The 21,185-nt window shown below is 39.3% G+C and overlaps 1 long non-coding RNA gene across 1 annotated transcript; it reads right to left on the minus strand.

The window, feature by feature from the left end:
• Positions 1–1,894: 1,894 nt before the first annotated feature.
• On the minus strand, positions 1,895–20,804 carry LOC117032675 (uncharacterized). Its single transcript, XR_004424793.1, has 3 exons — positions 20,398–20,804; positions 18,291–18,341; positions 1,895–2,007 (listed from the first exon to the last, which is right to left on the minus strand). It is a non-coding gene; the product is annotated as an uncharacterized LOC117032675 (long non-coding RNA).
• Positions 20,805–21,185: the final 381 nt, after the last annotated feature.

Here is a 21,185-nt window from a genome sequence, read left to right on the forward strand (position 1 = left end):
GAGGAAACCCAACATGGCAAAGTACATAAACACTGTACCTGCTCCCTCCCATGAACGTATTAAAATTGCAACTAAATTATAGAACAATCAACCTAGAGAACCATCTGAAGTCTGGCTGCACAGAAGCTTTATAACTAAGGATGCAAAGACGAAGCCACGTTGAGACTGGTAAGAGGGGCAGTCATGAGAAATGGGCTAGTCCCAAACCTCTTTGTGGTGGATGAAAATTGGGAGGAATACCTCAACACGACCCCCGCTGAAGGAGCGAAGGATCTCAACCCCACTCCAGGCTCTCCAGCCCAGAATATCGTTCCTGGGAAGAAAAGCCTCCACAACTTCTGGCTGTGAAAAACAGTGGGAATTTTGACCACCTGGGTGGGACAGGAGGCTGCAGGAAACCCAGGCATCCTCTTAAAGGGTCCGCGCACAGACTCACTTGCATGCAGGCACTCACCTTGAGCTCTGGCGGAGGGACAGTGACTTGGGGGCATCAGAGGCACACGGGGAGCAGACTGAGGTGTGTGGCTTTGAGGTCAGGGCTCAAGGACAGTCCCATTCTCCCTGTGAGGGGTCCTCCTCCCATGTAGCCAGCAGGCAGGCGCCATCTTTAATATGTTGAGCCCGCCCCCACAGGCTAAATCTGAATCTGATTGGTCTGGTGAGCTCTAGGGCTCCACCCTGCTGATTCACTGGAACCCCACCCCACCTAACTCTCCCAATGCCAAAGGCTTTCTCCAAGAGCAGCCAGCCAAACCCACATTGCACTCTTTCTTGGAAGATTATCGGACTCCACAGGCCCCAGGTGTGCTCTGAGACTTTTGCTGAGTCACTCCAGGCTCAGAACTGGCACCAGACCAGAGTCTACATTAACTTGCTGTCCACAAATGTTCCCACCCTAGTGGGGCCCTAATACCTGCCTCATCCAACTTGCATACTGTATGAGGCTTTATCAGTAGTTGAACTTTAAGGAAGCTGACAGGTGGCATCAGGCCTTGGAGTGTCCTTTGGCTTTTTGCAGAGCTACCCCAGGCCTGGTACTGGTGGCAGCCATACTCAGTTCACAGCGTGGCCTATCCCACATGCCTCCTGGTTTAGCACAGGTAGTGAAAACCCACGGATCTCTTTGTAGATTCTACCAGGTAGTTCCTGTTCGGTCATAGGCAGTGGGTGACCTGGGCCAGCACTGGAGCCCCTCACAAGAAGCCCCAGAACCAACATACCTGGAGGTTGGCTTCAGACCACAGCAGAGCATCACACAATTAGCCCCTCAATCGGGTGGTCTCAACAGGCACCAGAGCCTGCTGGGGTGGTTCCCACTCAGTGGGGTAACCCCCCCACACAGAAGCTCATAAGCTATGGATATGGCCAAACCTTACAGCCAGTCAGCCTGGGGGTCAATCCCACCCACTGATGTGCCAATAGCAACAAAGTCTCAACTATAAGAGAAAAGCACACACAACTCACACAAGGGACACTCTTGAAGCACACAGAGCATGTGACCAGGGAAACTATGCCAGGGCCCCACAGGGCACCTACTATATAAGGCCACCTGGCCAACACTGGAAGGCATAGAAGATCTACCTCATACATAGAAACAAACACAGGGAGGCAATTAAAATAAGGAAACAAACAAAGAAAAAAATATGTCCCAAATGAAAGAACAGGAGAAAACTCTAGCAAAAGAACTAAATGAAATGGAGGCAAGCAACCAACCAGAGACAGAGTTCAAAACAGTGGTTATAAGGAACTTAGTGAGACCCTCAACAAAGAGGTAGCAGCAGCAGAAGAAGGGTCCTAACGGGTTTCACTGAGTTGGAGAAAAATAGCACTGAACTGGATGGCTACCAGGCTAGGGTGAATGCTTCATGTTGAAGAGAGGATTTGAGAACTTGGTCTGGAGATGCTGGAAATAGATCATTCCGGTATTTCTTTAGATTCAGATGGTATTTGACAGGATCCTCGTCTCAGCAACATACTGCAGCGTCCTCACAGAAGTGCACACTGCTCCTGTAGCACAGAAGGTCCACATAAAAATACTACATTTCAATAAATAAGTCGTATAATTAAGACTAATCTTTTCCATATCCCAAATTCAGCACTAAAATTAAACAAGCCTGTACATATTCCAGAGACAATAACTGAATGGGGAGGGGGCTTGAGGAAACAGATGAAAACAATATAAAGACATGCAAAACTATTAGCTTGGGGTAGATAAAAGAATTTCTAAATTATAGCTTTCGGTAATGTTTAAGTTGAGAGTCTAGTAATCTCAGTGCAAATTGTACTTGGGGGCATTTGTTCTTTGTAAAAGAAAATAGATGAAGGAAAAAAAAAAAAAAAGGAGTTGCTAAGCCCACCACCAGAAAACAAATCTTCAGAGAAGGGCTCCAGCCCAACAATGTATAAAACCTATCACCACGAGGCTTCAAAGTTAGGACACTGAGCCAAGGTCTGACTGTCAATTTTTAGAGCTGGAAGTGAACCTAGAAATCACTCATTTTATAAACTTTTTTTTTCTGGGAGGAGAAATCCCTGGTGGAAAGATACCGTCTGTTGAAGTCCTCAGTGCACAATAGGAAATGAGGGGAGTGAGAAGGCCCATGAGGTCAGCACCACCATGGTTCCCCTCCCTAAAAAAGTTACTCATCTGACAACTCTCTCACAGATGGCCCAGAGAGGATAGCACTTGCCCAAGTTCACACAGCTCCATAGAGGTGGTTCTGAGACTCCTGCTCTGGTCTCCAGCCCAGTTTTTCCTGATGGAAGGGACAGGAATATACAGTCCACCCAGTCCCAACCAAGCAGGGACAGGCTGCCGGTCTTGCCCTCAGCCTGGACACCCTGAGGCCATACGGTGCCAAGGCCTAGACTGGCCCATCCTTGCTCTACAAAGCCCTGAGGATCCAGAGGGAGGAATGCAGGTCTACAAACCTATGAAGACCATCCTTAGACATCCCTTGTTTTCTCCGTCACTGCAGTCAGGAGCCCAGAGATCTCTGAACCGGTCTTTCCGATTATCACTGCTGTCCCCAAACACACACACACACACACACACACACACACACACACACACACACACAATGTTTTGATGGTGATTTTCGTCTTATTTTAAAAACCCCAAATGCTCACATATCTGGGTTTGTGAGGAACTGAAATGCTATAAACCAGGAGTTTATAAACCAGGAGTTCTCAAACTGGAGTGTGCACCAGAATCCCCTGAAGTCTTGTTAAACTGATTGCTGGGCCCCATTCTTAGAGGTTCAGATTCAGCCGGTCTGGGGTGGGTCCTGAGAATTTGCACTTCTGACAAGTTCCCAAATGGTGCTGATGCTGCAGTGCAGGTCCAGGGATCACACTTGGACCAACCTGTGCTGTAAAAAACTATGTCTGAGGGAATCCTGGCTCCGCACCAAAGATCCTTCTTTGCAGTGCTGCAGGGCTGAACGCGCCTTCCAAATAGATGGCGTCTGTCAACCTCAGTGCTATCCTAGACTTTGCTAGAGTCATCTTCAACATGAAATATCAAGTCTTGTTAATACCCTCAGCCTCTGCCTTCCTGTGACATCTTCTGCTCAGGTTCTTGTTTCTCTGCCCTGCAAGGTGATCTGAACAGGAGACTGGTGTCAGGGCTCCAAAAAGACGCTTCTCTTCCTCACAGTGCAAACTTAAGCAGCTGGGTGTGACCTGACGGCTATATTGACACAGGCAAGAGCAAGAATGTTGACAGGCTAATTCTAGGAGAAAATGGGAGAGCATATAATCGTGCTCAAAGGAAAGGGGGAGAGAATTGCCTCAAAGTTTCCAGAGCAGCTGTTTATGTGGTCTCAACTCTCAGGTTCAAGCCCATGTCCATTTGCCAGGCAGGAGGCAGTTAAGATTTTTTACTGGAAGAGAAAAACTGAAAACAAAATCCTCTTCTTTAGAAGCGATAAAGCTGTTGTTCATTCACATTTAAAGAGGCAGTACTTCTTATATTCCAATAACTCTTTTTTTCTTTTGGATGAATTTAACAGATTCCTCCTTCCAATTGTGTTTCCTATGAAAATAAGATAATTGACTTTGGAGAAATGTCATTTACAAATTAGGTTATTTTCTTGTTTGTATTTTAATTTCTTGTTTAGTTCTGGTTCAAAAATCCTGTGAGTTATGCATTTTAATTTATAATTAAATAACCAAGTAATAATAGGACATTGCAAATATGCTGGTCACACAAAATGAGTACTTTAAAAAGAAATACACATGGACAAAGCATTTTGAAGAAAATAAAGAAATACAGGTTAATTTGAAGTTGAAATTTGGCTCTTTATTTGCCATTCTTACACTCTTAATTCCGTAATTGCATGGTTGTATGCTAGGCACTATGGGAAAACCAATAAATTAATACACATGAAAGAACTTCACAAATGCCAAAAAGTGAAAAAAAATCACATTATAATAATTATTTAACAGAGGCATAAGATAATGTCACTGCCCTCAAAATAGTTTGAAGTACCCCTAGCAGCCAGCCATCTGAGTCAGCTTTCTCATAGCATGAGCGTCTTTTCTATAGCACCACTAACAAGGGCCATCAGGCTCTATTTAAACAATTTTTATATGCTCAGAGCATCTCAAGATCATCCACACTTACGAGACACATTGATTAAGCCCAATACGCTGCCCTATGGGAATCCACCAGATATGCAAAGACAGCATTTATGGCCACCACCCTAACTTCTCAGCTGCAGGTTCATCATTCCCTGGGTGTATTAGTAGGGTTCCTCAGAGAAACAGAACCAATAGAAGCTTATATATACAAAGCTGCCAAAAAAATGTATACACACTTTAAGAAAGGAAAAAACTATATTAAAATTGTAGTACTTATTATATACTGATAACAAAAGATGAATGCAAGTCACGTGTATGCATTTTTTTGGCACCCCTGGCATATATATATGTATATATATATATCCTTCCTAGGTTCAGTTGTCTTTGAATATCTCACCTCAATTCCCCGCCCCCCACCAATTCCCATAAACTATCATACATTTATTGTCTGATTGAGGTCTGCTCTCTCTAAATTCTTTGGGAACAGTTTTCTAATATATATATATATATATATATATATATATATATATATATACACACACATATATATATGTGTGTGTATATATACACACACATATATATATATATTTGGAGAGAGAGAGAGAGATGGTTCACAGTGTATGGACTAGCAAGTCCGAAAGCTGTAAGGCAGGCTGGCATTCCACATATGTAGGTAAGAGCTCATGTTGCAGTGCTGAGTTTGTTCAAACAACCTCAGTCATTGCTCTTAAGGATTTCACATGCTTGGATGGGGACCACTCACATTATGGAGGGTAACCTGCTTTATTCAGAGTCTACTGATTTAAATATTAATCTAAAAAATACCTTCAGAGCAGCATCTAGACTGTGTTTGACCAAACAACTGGGCACCACAGCCTAGCCAGGTGAACACATAAAATTAACCATCAGACCAGTCTTTTCACCCAACTGGGTCCATTACATGTCAATTAACATTTTGGCCAGTGGTAAGGACAAGGGCTTCATTCCCTGGTTTTGTTTCTCTGAGGAGATTTAGAGCCGCACTGGCTCGCCTGATTGATGAATTCAGGAGACATCACTGGACATGGGTAGCTAAGTCCACACAGGGCCTTCTACTTCAGACCTGCTTGTCTTCAGAGTGGGACTTTCTCCCTCTGGTGAACTCACTGGGCAGGCTCAACCCCTTCAAAAGCCGGTGGTTCTAGCAGCTACACTTAGTGCTTGGGTTGGGGGTATGGGAGTTGCATGTTTATTTAACCACAGCTCATGTTTCTGCCTGACTTCTTTGTGTGTTCCTCAGTTGACTCAAAAATCTGAGAACACAAGGATGTGATCATCACCGTGAAATCATCAGCCTCCCCCACTCAGAATGTGCTCTAGTATGTCTACAGCCATCTTAAAATGGGCACTCAGAATGAAGACAATCTTTCTCCCAGGATGTGATTCTGCAGAATAAATGAAGCTGCCCCTCCTTTGATTGGTGGCCTTTGGAATCACCCACTCAGTGCTGTCTCTTCCAACCTGTGTGCCTCAGGTATGTTGTTTAATCTCCCTGAGCCTCAGTCTCCTGGTTCACAAAGTAGGGCTAATATTACCTACTTCATAGAGACGTTGTGAGAATTAAATTAAATGAGGTTATAAATTTAAAGCATCTAATGAAAATGCCCAATAAATAGTAGGTGTTCAATAAATAGCAGTTGATAATAAAATTTCAACCAGTTTCCATCACACTGTTGGCTCGTTTTGAGTCACTTTGAGACAAGTTCTCCTCCCGCAACTTTCATTAGTTTAATGAACTTTTTAGTCAAAAGCAGGATTTTATACCTCATCAGTTTCGAGGCTGAATCATTTTGGTATATTACCTATCTATTGAAGAAGTCTTTCCTAGGTTTAATAGTCTCTGAATCTCACCTCACCCATTCTAATTCTTATAAACCATCACACATTTATTGTCTGATTTAGGTCTGCTCTCTCTAAATTCTTTGGGAACAGTGTTGTACCAGCTATAAAATGAAGATTTATGGTGTCCCTAATTATCATTGTCCCTTGTCAATTTTAGGCTTTATTCATTTATTTATTCCATAAATATGTATTGACCCCGTTACCACATAACAGGCTTCATCCGTACTGGGTGCAGGAATTGCCAAAACGAAAGCTCCAGTCCCTGACCTCAGAAGCTTGCAGATCACCCGGCAACATGAACACAAAAAGGCAGGTACAAAACAGTGCAGCTAGTGCTGCGATGGGAAGCGATGGGGGTCAGATGGGTACAGAGCATATTGTCGCGTTCTAACTTATAAGTGGTAAGTCAAAAGGGATCAGATTTGGCCAACAACAAGCAAGAGAAGCATTCCCATTTGAAAGGAGAAACCTAAGCGAAGAATGAGTGTGAAAGACTGAAAGACTAAAGCTATAGAGATGGACAAAGGTGTTCTGTTGTCAAGAAAAAAGATGAGACCATACAAAAGGTGTTTTGTTTCACTTTTTAACAATAATTACAGCTAATATGTATATTGCACTCATCGTGTGCCTTTCACTGTTCTCAGAACTTAACACACATCAACAGCAACCCAATGAGATGGATACTATCGCGGTCCACACGTTACAGGTGAGAAAACAAAGGCACAATGAAACTGAGCAATTCATCCACCATCATACAACTAGAAACTCAACCCAGGGAATTTGGTTTTTAATCTGACACTAGGAGGAATTGCATTTAGTTCTGTTTCACATTTGTCGATTTCATTAATAGTAGATTCAAACGGGATTTTAGAATCATTTGTTCTGAGTTGGAAATTCATGCCTTGACCTTAATTCACACCTTGGGAAATTTTACTTTTAACTTCTTGGTTGTGCTTCCTTGTGGCCCATATTATTTTCAAAATATAATTGGAAGGTATAAAATAATTATGAACACTAGCTGATAGATTAAACAACCTGGACAAACTCAGAACAAATTAAGGCTGAAGTACCTTTCTTATGAAAATTTTACTTATTTTATCTGTAAGAATTTGTTTTTGTTCTTGTTGAACTCCAGCACTTAGAGATAGACATATTTATTTAGTTTGGCCTAGATCTAGTATGTGTTGCTTGGTCTAGTCTTTTCAGTTTATTGTATCTCTTAATCTACTACACATGCAACCAGGGACCTCAGTGATGAGGGCACTGGAAACATCTAAACAAACAATAAATTCTGGCTATGAGATTCCCTATAAATGGAGTGCTTCATAAAATAATGCTTGGAAACGTAATGTTGGCATGATTAGATCTTTATGAAGTCACCAAATTATAAATTTCCAGGGCTTGCCATATCTGGCAACATTTTTTTTCCTGTTGCCTGAAATATTTGTGACTAGTATTTGGTACATGATAAAACAAAATAGTTATTTGTTTTGAAAAGAAAATGTGATTCCTTATTAGATGGTTCGAATAAACCTAGAAGCCATGATATTTTCCTCTGAATTCTGAAGCTTCAGTTACTTCACATGGATCTTCCTTTGTCTTTGTATTTTCCAAACAATTTAGTCATTCAACAAGTGTTTATTAAGTACCTACTGTGTTCCAAGGACTGAGGAAAGAATGGTAAGTCAGAAAGACATATCCACTGTACTCACGAAGCTGACGATCTAGAAGAAAAGATGCAGTAAATAAAGCATGAAAGGTAGAAGCACAAAATGCAATGGAAATGGTATGAAGACCAAGAGTGTGAAGACCAAGAGAAAGGGATCATTTGGATTTTATATTAAAACTATAAAATCTGAGACTGACTACTCCATAGAGTAATTTTTATGAGGACCCAAAATATGTATGTCAAAAACTCCTTCAAATGCTGCTACTTAGAAAAGAGTTTACCATTCATTACTTAATAAATATGAATATGTACATAAACTACAACTGAGCAGCACCACTCCTAGGCTTCACTTCCTGAAGAATCTTCCAGTCTTTCACGTGTACATGTACATAAACGCTCTATGCAGTAGTGTTTGTAATAGTAGCAACCAATCAGCAATGGTCCAGATGCCCATCAATAGAAAAAGAATATAACAAAATCAATTGCAGTGTGTTGATATAATAAAATGCTATACAGAAATCAAACTGAATGAACTAGAGCTACGCACATCAATACAGTTGCATCTGTTGAATGCAAAAAACAAGACATAGGATATCTACCAGGAATGCCAAAAAACTATATACAAGTGGACACTTTGGTCAACGTTGCTCAAGCAGTAGTTCGCCGTAATCAGAAGTGTCTGGACACTGATGGTAACCACTTTGAGCACCTCTTGTAACTGCAGAAGTCAAATGTGACTTGTATTCATCTTTTGTTATCAGTATATATTCAGTTTACCATTTTAATAGTTTTTTCCTTTCTTAAAATATGGATACATTTTTTGGCACCCTCACTATATATATATACACACACTCATAACATAGTGTTAAGTGGTACATTCATAAGAACTAAAATGATGAAGTAAAGAAAGTATATGATTATCTGAAGTTGGGGAGAGCAGTAACCTCTTGAGGGGAGGTACAGGGATGTTCTCAAGAAGGCTTTCCGGGGACTCTGAGGAACTGGCAGTGTTTTATTTTTTAATCTGCAGTTGTGAGTATACAGGTGTTCACCTCGTTTTTTTAAATCTACATAAATCTTTTTACACTCTTCTATAGGTATGATGTATTTCACAATAAAATATATTAACAAAGTACCTCATAGAGTAAAAATATTCCAACAACACTTTCAACAAGAAAACAGTAGTTAGCACATACTAACCACTCACCATGTGACAGGCACGGCGATAAGCACGTCAAGCGATGTTGTTTTCATTTAATTCTTACAACAGGCAGAAGGTAAGTTTTTCCTTTTTTCCTTGTTTGCTGGATGAGAAAACTTAAAATTATAGGAATGAAAACACTTACCCAAGGTCCCACAACCAGTGCTTCATGAAGCTGGGATTCGAACCCAGGTAGAACAATTCTGGAGCCAATCATCCTAATTGCTAAGTTAAAACTAGGGTTTGTTCCTAGATTTAGCCCCATGTGTTAAATGATGAAATGAAATGCTAAATTGCTTAAGTGTTAGACTGATGTCTGAATGGATAACTAGTTCTTGTGCAGGTAAATGGGCCAACTCTCACAACTTCTCAAGCTTCTTCCATCTCACTTCACTGTTCTTTGACGATGAACACCTTGCCTCCCCGTCTTTGTCCCAGGAATCCAAGGCCTCGCTTGTAAACACCAACCAAATAATAGGGCACATTCCTTGAGTAGCTACTATAAGTCAAGCACTCATCTAAGTGCTTAGATGCTTTAACTCACTGGATCTTCACAACCACTCTCTGTGGTACACGTACTATGATGCCCATATTACAGAAGAGAGAACAGGCCCCAAGAAAATTGTTCCCAACAGTTACACAGCTTGTTAGTGGCAGTGCCCAGGCATTCTGGCTCCAGAGCCTATGCTCATAATCACTAATATACTTACTGCCTCCCATGAAATATCATGCTTAGAGTAAAAACAGATAAGACCGAAACTGGATCCTTTTCTAATGACACATTGCATCAAATATAGAGAATTCACTGATGTTCTAAAGAATTTCCATTAGCAGATTTTCTTAAGGTGTCACAAAAATGTAACATGTGTCATGTGTACTAGGTAAAGACATTATGGCTTCATCCTGGAGAAGAACAATATAATTGCACCTGAGTTTTTAATTTAATTTTGCTACAAGTTTACTGTCTTTATCATCCTAACATAACAAGAATTAATTCAACAAGTAAACAGCATTATAGGCACTTCATTCACACTTACTTTAAGCCATTTTTTAGGAGTGAGAATGGTATTTTCTATATTAATCTAAATTTGGGGGCTCCCACTATACGTGAGCCTTTAGAACAAAAGATATCAAGTTGAAACAGACACACTGTCTGCCCACAGGAGTCCATAGCCTATGGGTAGACACATAATTACAGTGCATCTAATGGTCATGGAATATGTTAGGTTCTCAAACAGAGGGATATGCTCTACAAGTGACCGGCTCAATTTATGTTGCCCTAAAAAATAGGTGACTTTTGAACTGAGCCATGCAAGGTAAGTGCACTTCATGAGATGGAAATAGAAAGGAAAGGGGTTCCTGGTAGAGGGCACAACACGGGCAAAAGTCTGAAGGCATAAAAGAATATCACAGGTATAATCTTTTGCTGCCAGAGTGCAAATTGCTTAGGGGGCCACGGTGGAAAATGCACCTGGAAAGGCCAGTTGGTAGGGCATTCTGAGGTTTTGGCCTGACTCAACAGCTAGATTTGAGAGCAATAGGAAGTCTTAAAGATTTTTAAGCAGGAGAGTATCCTGCTTATTATTTTATAATGGCAACTCTGGTGAAGTGAGGAGGCTGGGTTACAGAAGGGAGAGCCTGGCCACAGAGAAACCAACCTGAAGGCTATTTCTTTTTTAATATTTGTTATGTTGACATTCTTATTTACCACTTTTGGTTCTTTTCATTTATTCCTGTGGGTTTGAGTTGCTATCTGGGGTCATTCTGAAGGCTATTTTAACAGTTCAGTCAAGCAATATCAAAAATCTGAACTAGGCTACCTGATGAAGTAAGTGGTATTTCAGACTCCATTTTCCATATGAGAAAAATCAAGGCACCAAGGAGGAAAGTAACTTCTCCGATGCCACACACAGCTCATAGACAGGGGAGCCAGGATTCAAACCCAGGTAGGGGAACAGTAATGCCCCCTGCACATGTCACTACACGACCAGGCTGGCTGATGGTGAGTGACACAGGAGAGAGTCGAGGCAGCTGGAAAGCCTTTAGCTTGAACTACAGACTGGAGTAGAGCGTGCTCCCAGGAAACACTACGTGAAACACTATGTGGATCACAGAGGAGAAACAGATTGGGTGAGAAATCAAGGAGTCCAGTCTTAGACATGTGGGCCAGGAGGCCTATGAGAGCCAGGTCAAGATGCCAGGGAGCCTCCGACAATGCCACAACTAGGCTTCAAGAGAGGTGGGGCAGGCTGGAGAAAATCAGCCCAGACATGGAATACCACCACGAAATAGACACCGTTCCACCCAAGACCCTCATCCTGAGCATAGAAATTGAGGCCATAAGAGGCAGCTAAGAAGAGAAAACTCTAGGGCCAGACTCATGTGCAAATTCTGGACTTACATGTTTGTTCTAGGCTAAGTTTCTTCAATTTTAAACCAGAGTATTTCACTTATAAGTGGAGACCATAACACTTCATTTGCCACATTGTTGTAAGGATTAAAATTTATATATATGCATACATGTATATATATATATATATATATATGTATGTATATATATATATATATACATATATATGTATATGTATATATCACCTAATACATTGCTTTCCAAAAATAAGGGCTCAATAGTAATAATTATTATTATTGTTATTACCATTTAAAGAATTTGTCCAAGGTGAGGCTAGAGTGTATAAAATGCTGTGAGCTGCCAGCCCAATTACTGTCTTGGCAATTTTTTCCCATTAAATTCTCTTACCTACATGGAATTTTCAATAATTTTTCAACTCAAGAAAAGAAGTTCTTTTGAGGAACATGAGCTGGCCTTTTTTAAAAAAATTCAGTTTCTATTAGCCAAAAGAAAAACCTAAAGAAATCAGATAAAAATTACATATATGTATATATAATAAAATATAAAATATTGATTGAAAATATATCAAGTTCCACATGCTCCTAGCATCTTAAACGACTAAGGCAAATTTGTGAGGTGATATATTGCATCTAAAGAAGAATCAGGACAGAGGAGTGATAGAAAGTATGTCCCAGCCATGGTTACCTTGCTCAGGTTCTTCCATTGTGACAATATCCGTGTCCACAAGGGGACATCTCCAAAGAGGGATGGTCTTTCAGGAGTCACAGATAATTTTGAGATCTAAAAATCCTACAGAAAAGACTTGGACTTGGGAATAATATAGAAGCCTTGAAGGCTGAAAGATATAGAATCATGTATTTATCACTTGGTCATTCCCAACTCTTTCAGACATATTTTTCTTTGGGATTCAATGTGGTAACTAACAATATGGTTATTTAGTCAAAGACATCGGGTTTGAAAACCTGCAGTACAGAAGAATTTCTGGCAAAATGACTCCAATTCACATCACATCACACACACATACACACACACACACACACACACACACACACCACATACACAAAGTTCAAAACACAAACAAATGCACTTAAGAGTAAAAAAGACATTGCAAATAAATGAAATTTATTGTTTAATTTGATTGCCTGCAAGACAATATGTTCAGTAAGGATGTGAGTATAAGCAATGTGGAAAAAGTGAAAAGAAAAAAAAAAAAGAAAGAAAGAAAAATGAAGAGGAAGTAGTGCCAACCTCGTCCATTAGAAATTAGGAGGGATGTTTCAAGACTAAAATCTTTTTTCCTTCCCCACTGAAGGCTCTTGGCCATTTTTGTTCTCTTTTTCTGAACACGGCTGTGGAGCGTCCGATTCTGCTATGCCTCCACCCTTCCATGCTCCCGCCCGCACTGCGCTTATCTGAATATATAAGCCTGCCCTTTGCTCAGATTTATGGGTTGGGCCAGTGCTGTGTGTATTTACAGTGTTCTGACCTGAAGACCCCGGGCTGAAGGAGAAGAGGAGGAAACTGGGCCCATTCCATAAACAGAGACAGATATGAGGGGGAGGTAAAAGGCTCTGCTAGCACTTAACATTTTTAACTATTTGGCCAAGTTTAAGAATCAGTGATTAGATTAGAGTAAAAGAAAAATGAGAGACTTGGGTGCAGACTTGGCAGAGAGTAAACGGTGTTTTTGCTTTAGTCCAGTTACTTAGAGGTTCTAGGCTTGGGGGTGGGAATGAGGTTACATTTAATGTGGAAGGCCCAAGAGAAAATTGATAAGTCAGATACAGAGGGAGCTATAAAATGCTTTGGGAAGGCAGAGGGTTTATAAAGATGAGGATATAAACAACATTTAATAAGTTGGGAAATGTCTTCAACCACAAGTTGAGCTCCTTGTGTGAAGCAAGGCGTCTTGCATTTTTTAAACTGTAATTGGTTATAGAAGAAAAAATATCTCCTGCTCCATACTTAAATGAGAACACATTGCCACAGATTACTAAATCCCAATCAATTTTCAGCTGAAATATTTTTCTCAGGGCCTGGTGGCCCACTTGAAAGCAATTCCATTTTCAAACAGGACTGCTTGGTAAATGGGCCACCCCTAGGCAAAGAGATTGGCACATGCACCAGATCAAATGGAAAGTAAAGCGTAATTCAGTCTTGAGCAGCAGTTGACACCCATAAACTGAACCCCTCTTCCCCAGGGCCGCATCTGTGTGCACTGGCAAAATGTGAAAACACAACTCCTGTTTGAGGCGTTCTCAAATCATCTACTTGCTGGAAAAACTTGAGTTTGTGGGGGAAAGTCTGACATACCAACTGACTAAATTAGAAATAACCTAGCATCACGAGTAAAAGCTACACTATTCATTGCAGAACTCTGAAAAGCAAAGCAACTGGACACCTCAGTAAGTGAGTCCTCCATGAATCAATTTACATTGCAATAGAGCAAAAAGAGCTGTGATGTACATGCTGTACGCTGTGATTGGAGAATTTGTGAAGTATCAAATTCTTTCCTTGAGCTCATTTTAATATAAAGCAATCATGTCCTCATGATGTTACCTGTTAAAGCATCTGCTAGATTGGTGATATTTGTTTGATGGGAACTTTTTGTTTTAACTAAGATATGTTCTAGGTAATGAAGAGTGTTATTATTACATCCCATTCTACATAGGTTTTTGTAACTTGGGTCGAAGCATCACGAGTAATTGCATGAGAAAATGAAGGTGCTTAGCACTGTGAGTGGCACTTCATAAGTGTTACTTGTTTATAAGCAGTATATTATTAAAATCACCAGTAAGAAATCAAAAGTAAAATTAATTCTGCAACTAAACTTTAAAAAACTTCATAATACAAAATGCACTTAAGTGTATTTTCTTTCCCATTCATGTTTGCCATCTTATGTTTAAAATTAAACCTAAAATTTAGATCAGTGGAGCTAAAGAAGGTAGTTGATTAGCACATCAGAGCAAGCTGACCGTATAACTGTGAAAACTTGGGCAAAAAAATGACGTGTGCGAAAGGGCTACCCTAACAAGGTAGCGTTTCCAAAGTAAAATGAAATAGATAATATGCTAGGAAACTCATCTTTTTATTGCTATCATTTTTGAACTTTGCTTTTCTCTAAAATAACAAAACTTCTGCTTTATAAATAATGCATGCTCAAAACAGATGCAACCGCATGAGTAGTATTTAGAAGGAATTTGGGGACTATTACATTGCAGCTAAAATGCTTTCCTATGTCATTTCTGTTGAGATCCATTTGCCAGTGAAATAATTTTTTTCTCTAATATGGTGCGGATCATAGCAACAGTGGGTTCAGATGTAACCATTTAGGAGCAGAGGCCTAGCTCAGTATGCCAGAAAAAAAAAAAAGAAAAAAAAATACACGCACCACAAAGAACATTGAGATGAATGGCTCTATTTTATGAGCCATAAAAGTTTTATTCATCTTGACACTGAAACAGGTTTAGGCAGTGAGTTGACACGCCTTAAATAAATAAGTGGAATTAATTCCCTAGCCCTTGAAACAATAGCAGCATGCATGTAGCACGGAGAAATGCCCCATTGTTTCCTGTGGCTGCCTGATATTGATATTATTTGTGTTTTTCTGTGCTGCTGCCTCAGGGGCCTGGTTGATCCACTTCAGATTCATCCCCTGTTTTATTAGAGGTTGAAAAAGGTTCAAGACCTGTTTGTACCACAGCTCCCACCGACAGCTAAGGAACCAGTTTGGCGTCTGGTTTGTCTGTTGTTTTACTGCTGACCTTCAAATCAACTTTAACCCCTGACCTCTGGAGGCATCTATCATGACAAGAGGCTGTTTAACACAAATGGTGCCCATTTATAGGGGAAGAGACTCAGAAGATTTCCTTTTTTTATGAAGAATTTAGTTTTTCACCCTTCTTTTCTCAGTCACCACAGGTGAAATCCCTCTTAGCAGCTGGCTTATGAAATAATGTGAAGGGAGGCCTTAATGAGCAGAAAGCACCCTCAGCTGGAGATAAATATATGCAAATGAGATGCACAAACAAAGGAGCCTGGACAGAGAAATATCTGCAATTCCAGCAAAATGCTGCCTGCAGTTCGAAGATGAACAGCTTTGATAAAATGGTAACAAAAAGCACCTTTTTTATCCTCCAGCGTGTTTTACATTGCAATAGACCATTGTCACTGCAGGCCCAATGGAGCATGCCCAGGTTTTCTGCACTGTTTCAGAAAACTGTTTAAACATTTGTTTTAAGGCATTCATGAAATATAATCAATGGACTGCTTCTGTGTTGTTGTGATTTTTTTTTTTCTAAGTGTTTTTTTAGATGTTACTATAGTTATTTTACCTGTTGGTCTTTTCCTGGTTTAATGTTGCTGTCTCGCTGTGCTATTTCACGTTTTGGTGACTGTTTCTTCCACAGGCTAGAATGAATTTTTTTTTCTTTTTTTTCCTCTTTTTTTTTTTTAAGTTTCAATGGAAAAAGATTTCAAGTTAATAACTACTAAGAATTGGCTTTGAGGAAGGGTCTGAACCATCACAGAGCAACACCCAAACAATGAGTTTTAATGATGGCAATCAAGTGTGCAGAGAGCTAATTCAGAGACAGGCATGTAACATGCTGATTTTAATAAGCTTTAAAAAGGCAATCTCTAACTTTTAAAAGTCTCTTTTTAATTTAATCGTCCTTGGTTCATATGATGCCAAAACAAACAAAACCATTAAAATATGTTTTCAATATGTATCTGCAGTGTTATTTGATGGTGTTTTAAATTAGCATTGTGTTGGTAAAATATTGATTTGATGAGCTTTAAAATGGAAAAACTAAAATCACCAACGTGTTTGGGGCGGGGGGCCAAAGGACCATTTTTAAAATTTTTAAATAATTCCTAAATAGGAGTTAAGCCCCAGCCCCAAGGTCTTCCCAGACAGAGGCTGGACCCATGACACAGAAATTGCCGCATTTGAGCATATGTATTATGTTTAGATTAATAATCAAAGCAGTTAAGGTGAGAGAAGAAACACTATACACTGCACATGTGTCAAATACTATCGCTCTAAAAGCTCAGCAATATTTGGTTCTTTCATTTATAATACAATCCTAGCATTCTGCAGTAGAGAGGTACGAGGATCTTTGCATTTCCTTTACCTAAATTATTTCATCTCGCTAGCTTGGATTGGAGTGGAGACATTTCTTCTGAATACTGTGCAGCTTTCACATTTTATGTGCCTTTCATCAGGCAAATGTCAAATTTGCTAATAACAAGAAAATCTCCTCATTTTTAATCATGCCACTCCTGTTGCATGGGCGGGGAGGGGGGCGCACAGAAGAGGGTGGAGGAGGGAACAGAAATGCATTGAGCAGTCTGGCCAAAGAGAAGGAGAAAATACTTATTTGGGTTTTAAAATGACACATACTCGTTATCCCAACTCGCATTGGCGAGTCATTAAATTCAGAATTTCAGGAGTTAATAGAAACTTGGTTATATTAAGGATGTTTTTTCAAGCCCAGGTTCGAAGCAGCATAATTATGTTCAACTGCTGTTGTTTGGAAAGGGCAAACAGCATCTTAGGCACAGAACAATGAAATTACAGCTGAGATTTAGGTTAGCAAAAGCCGTCTTCTCTAGGCTTTTATGATTCATTATTTCCCATTAAATACAGTATTAGAAGTGTACACTAGATAGCTCATGGTTGCTGCTCTCGGAGCACATTATCTATATTACACAGGTCTGGGGAGCAGAATTAGAAAACTTTGGGGGAATGAGCAATATGTGTTTGCTGATAGAAGTACCATATGGCTCATCTTCTTCAATTGCTTTCATTGCGACTCTGATGCTGGAGAAATTAAAGTTTTATTTGATGTGGCACAGCTTAATGAACTGTCTTCTGTTAGGAAAATTGAATATGTTTCCTGTTATTTGAGCACAGAGCCTCCATGGTTTGGCTGATGAGGGATGCATTATGTATTGTTTATTTAGCATTTTGAAAACAAAAGCAAGATATTGAAGGTAAAATTGATTACTGCTGGATTGCATTATATAATCACGTTTTCTCCCTTTAAATTTCCCTTTACAATCCTTCTGTAATGTTTTAGCATGAGATTGTTCCAGGGTTTTGTTTTTCCAAAGTAATGCAGGGCTTGGTTTTTATCAAGATACCTTTATTTGCAAACAAGCTACACAAAACTCTAAACCCAATATTGTTACATTTATAGATTTCAAAGAATGATGTTTGGGAAGAATGAAAATAATTCAATTTGTGTGAATCTAATTGCAAAACTTCCAGCGAGCCCCCAATCGGTTTTGAGAGACTCTAACATTTGCCAGTTGAAAGGGAGATGTCATTTTCTTTTGTCTGAAATAAGACTGCTTAAGAACTAGGGTGGGGCCATCAGAGAAGGAAGAGATTTTTAATATTTGGAAATGCAAACCTCAAAATATCAAGTCTGAGATTTTTGAGTTAGTTGTTGGTGAATGAAAAGCTGGACTCAACCTGTGAATTTTTAAAAAGTGAAGTAGATATATTGCATGAATTTAGGGTTTTTTCTACTGAATAACTATGATTAAAGAAAACGTATAAGCAAAAATATACTTACATTATGAGAACATTGGGATGTCAATCCATGTGAATGGTCTCCCTGAAGAATCTGCAAAGAGATACATTTAGCATTTTGTTCAATTTCCTCGTTTTTGTTCTGGATCTGATCAGGTTTTAGAAATATCAAATCTGAATGACCTCTAAAAAGGCTGAACGTAAAATCATCTTCTAATCACTGTGTGTTCCTTTCTTTCATTTTTCAGTGAGAAATATTTCCCACATGTGCTGACAACTCAGGCACACTGATCGGCAACACGCAACGAGGATAAAAAATAGTTAAAATGAATCAACATTTATCTGGATTATACAATCCTGACCTAAAAAAAAAAAAAAAAAAAAGTCATTTATCTTCTGTGTCCTGTGATGTTTTGAGGATTCTGGCAAATATGGCAGTTAAACAAACTTCTCTCACAATCTAAATACTGTCTGTTCAAGAGAGGCTTCCAATGTTTATAGGCCATAAGTAAAGAAGAAAAAAAACCTGGTATTTAACCAAGAATTGTGCTCTTGAAAATGTCTCTGAACAAAGTGTTTAAGCAAAACTTTGGCCACAGATATTCTCAATTCCTCATTCTTTCTCTGATTTTTTTTTTCAATGAGGTATTTTCATATTCTATCATTTCATTCCTTTTCTTGAAATTAACAAGTTAATCTCAAAAAAATTAACACCTAACTAGTGACCTGGTCATACAAACTTCCTTTAGGAACAGTAGAGAAGAAAACATCACATTTTATGAACCCCATCTCTTGCCAGGGGCCTCGGAGGAGGAAACACCATTATGCATTGTTATCAGCGTGGTGTAATTTGACTGTTGACAAAGTATCCGTGGCAGTGAGAATGAGCACAGTTAGAAGTGTGGCGGATTGTAATCAAGAAGATGCTTAGCTGTGCAACACTGCATCTTGAGCAGATTTGAATCAACATTGCCTTAAGGGGACACACACACATACCAAAAGAAAAAAAAAATCCATTAATTTTTAGAGGGAAAATTAGAGTGGCACTTGATGAAGTGAAATTTGACATGCGTTAATTGCTCTGCAGTTTTCCTAATTAGAGATTTTCAAATTCTTTCACTGCTGTCACTGAGATGGCACATTGTCTCGCTGGACAAACACTAAAATTGCAAATTCGTTTGATCAGGAAGTTTGATAGAGGAAGATAGGACTCTATCGTCTAGTCCACTTCCAAAAGGTAGACAGCTGGAAAGCAAAGAGGGATTTTCAGCTTTACCTTCACCACAGATAAAAATAGGCCTTACTGAAACAGTTTTATTATGAGACTTAATGTAAAGGAAGCAGGTGCTGATGCAATTTTCTTAAACAGCTGGACATGTTCCTTTGATACTCATGCCTCTGTTTCACATGAAATATTTCAGGTGAAAAAAAAAAAGCCAGTGAAATGCTACATTACATACGCATTCTCATATTTCTACTTATACTCTTCAGAAATTGGAGAGAGGTAGAATTTGAAAAGCCATGTCCCATTTTCCCCAGGTCTGACGTCTAAGGCAACAGCACTCCTGGTTCCCTTTCTTTGCTTAAAGTAATTGTACTGCCATTTAGCCCCCAGGATGGCACCAAATATGATACCATAATAATTTTGGTTTCCCGTTTTCAACCCCTCCTGTCTAGCCCTTGAACCTCTCTTAATTCATTAACATATTGAATTTTTTCAATTTTCCATTTTCTTGCAATAACAATATTAATGCCGGGGTGAAAGCTTGATTGGAGCTAAATTACTTGTTACCTGCTGGCATTTATTTATATGGCATTGAATTATAAAGCTTTGCTATTGTCATGCCTTGGGCGAATTGTTTATGACACCAGTAATAGGAGTAATTGTTATTGTTGAAATTACCTGTCAGCTACCCATAGCAGTGGCCCTTGTCCCACTGACAAATAGTGACAAGGGAGAGGTATCCTCCGTGCATCCCCCTGATGGCTTCTCCTCTGATAATAAGAAGTGCAGGGCCTCTGATAATTTGCCTGTCACTGTTGAGTGCAGCTCAGAGAGAGTTGGCCAAATTGTTGTCATTCACTTTGACAAAGACAGCAAAATGCTCCCGTGCAGGAGGAGGATTATCAAAATAAATGAAATCACTTACACCCCCTTTGTTTGTTTGGTTCAAGAACGGCCTGGCTTTGTATGAGGCTGTGAAATCAGGGTCCAGTTCTTCTGATAAACCGCTGATCATTCTAAGATGAGGATCTCGGGGAAGAAAAGGCACTTGAGAAAACTCGCTGTTTTGCAATTTGCTATTAGCTATTAAAAATTATATTCCGATATAAAGAGAAAGTCAATAAAATTATAACAAGAAGTCTAAACATGTGGTTGAATACATTAGTTTAAAGCACATGTAAAATTCATACCTTTTTCTCTTCTCCCTTCTTTTTATTCTTCGCCTTATTAACCCATTCAGGCACTGCAATTCAGTATGCCTTCAAAAATGCACAAACTTCCTGGTTGCAATCAAGTTTTCTTTGAAAGTGTAGAAATCTGTATCTCTGACTCTTTAAGCCTTCAATGATTATATATATTATATATATATATACATATATATAATATATATAATATATATAATATATATAATATATATATTTAATATATTATATATATAGTCAAATTTGGGATTATTATTTCAAATGGACAGTTCCTTTCCATAAACTATCTTTTATTTATATAGTATCTGCATGTGTAAAAAGATAAATGAAACGTAGTTCCAGGTATGAAGCATCAGTTATCACAGGCGAACAGAGGAAGCAAAATGACTCTGTTAGTGCCAGAGCTCAAATATAAATATTTGCACTTTAAAACTCCTTGGTTGCACTCTGAACCTGTCATAGAGGAGAGAAGGGGACAGGAGAGTGAGGGGTAGTGTCCGGGAGTGTCCAC

The sequence above is a fragment of the Rhinolophus ferrumequinum genome, chromosome 13 (genome assembly GCF_004115265.2).
Source record: "Rhinolophus ferrumequinum isolate MPI-CBG mRhiFer1 chromosome 13, mRhiFer1_v1.p, whole genome shotgun sequence".
Taxonomy (NCBI): Eukaryota; Metazoa; Chordata; class Mammalia; order Chiroptera; family Rhinolophidae; genus Rhinolophus; species Rhinolophus ferrumequinum.